The sequence below is a fragment of the Nannospalax galili genome, unplaced genomic scaffold (assembly GCF_000622305.1).
Source record: "Nannospalax galili isolate Female #2095 unplaced genomic scaffold, S.galili_v1.0 scaffold903, whole genome shotgun sequence".
NCBI lineage: Eukaryota > Metazoa > Chordata > Mammalia > Rodentia > Spalacidae > Nannospalax > Nannospalax galili.
The window spans coordinates 154,626-155,969 of NW_008349989.1; positions in this window are offsets into that span (position 1 = coordinate 154,626).

Consider the following 1,344-nt stretch of genomic DNA (forward strand, 5'->3'; position numbering starts at 1 on the left):
CTAATATCTGGTAATATCTAATATCTAGACTTTAAAGCTAATCAGAAGAGACAAAGAAGGCCACTTCATTCTGATCAAAGGAACAATAAACCAAGAAGATATTACAATCTTGAACATATATTCGCCAATCTCTGGTGCACCCAACTTCATAAAAACAGTACTACAGGACTTTAAGGCCCAGATTAATCCCAACTCATTAATAGTAGGGGACTTCAATACCCCATTGTCACCATTAGATAGGTCAACAGGACAGAGAATTAACAGAGAGACATCTGAATTAAACAATACCATATATCAAATGGACTTAATAGACACCTACCAAATACTCTACCCAAGCACCAAAGAATATACTTTTATTCAGTGCCCCATGGAACCTTCTCCAAAACTGACCATGTACTGGGGCACAAAACAAACCTCAACAAATACAAAAAGATCAAAATAATTCCATGCATTCTATCAGACCACAATGCAATAAAGCTTAAAATCAGCACCAGAAGAAACCTCAGTAACCACATGAACATGTAGAGATTAAACAACACACTCCTGAATGATGAATGGGTCAAAGGAGAAATTCAGAAAGAAATACAAGTATTCCTGGAACTAAATGAAAAGGATAATACAACACAACAAAACCTCTTGTACACGCTGAAAGCGGTTCTTAGAGGGAAGTTTATAGCTCTAAGAGCCTACATTAAAAAATCATAAAGAACACAAATAAATGACTTAACGTTGCAAGTCAAGACACTTGAAAAGCAACAGCAAGCAAAACCCAAACCCAGCAGACAAGAAGAAATAACAAAACTCAGGGCAGAAATCAAAATTAATGAAATAGAACAAAGAAAACAATACAAAGAATCAACGAATCCAAGAGCTGGTTGTTTGGGAAGATAAACAAGATTGATAGACCACTAGCCCAGTTAACCACAAGAAAGAGCACCTCTAAATCAACAAAATCAGAGATGAAAGGGGAAACATCACAACAGACACCAAAGAAATCCAGAACATTATAAGGGAATACTTTAAAAACCTATATACTCCAACTTATCTCCCCAGTTTTATCTCTTGCCTAGGAGCTCTTCCTGATCCAAAGTTCTTAATTACTATTTCCATTATACTTTCTTTAAGGCTTTGAGCTGCCCCTAGCATCTTGTGTTTCTTCACTTTTTCTCTAAAGCTTCCTTCTCTCAGCCATGTAGCTGTGAGTCAGCCATGTGTCTGACCTCCATGTAGGCTCTAAACCTGCATGGCTTCATGGCTTTCTTTACTTCTTCCCACTAGTCACTTCCTTGAGGCAGCTGCCAAGATGACCATCTTTCCTACCCTGAGCATTTTTCTTTAAGATTC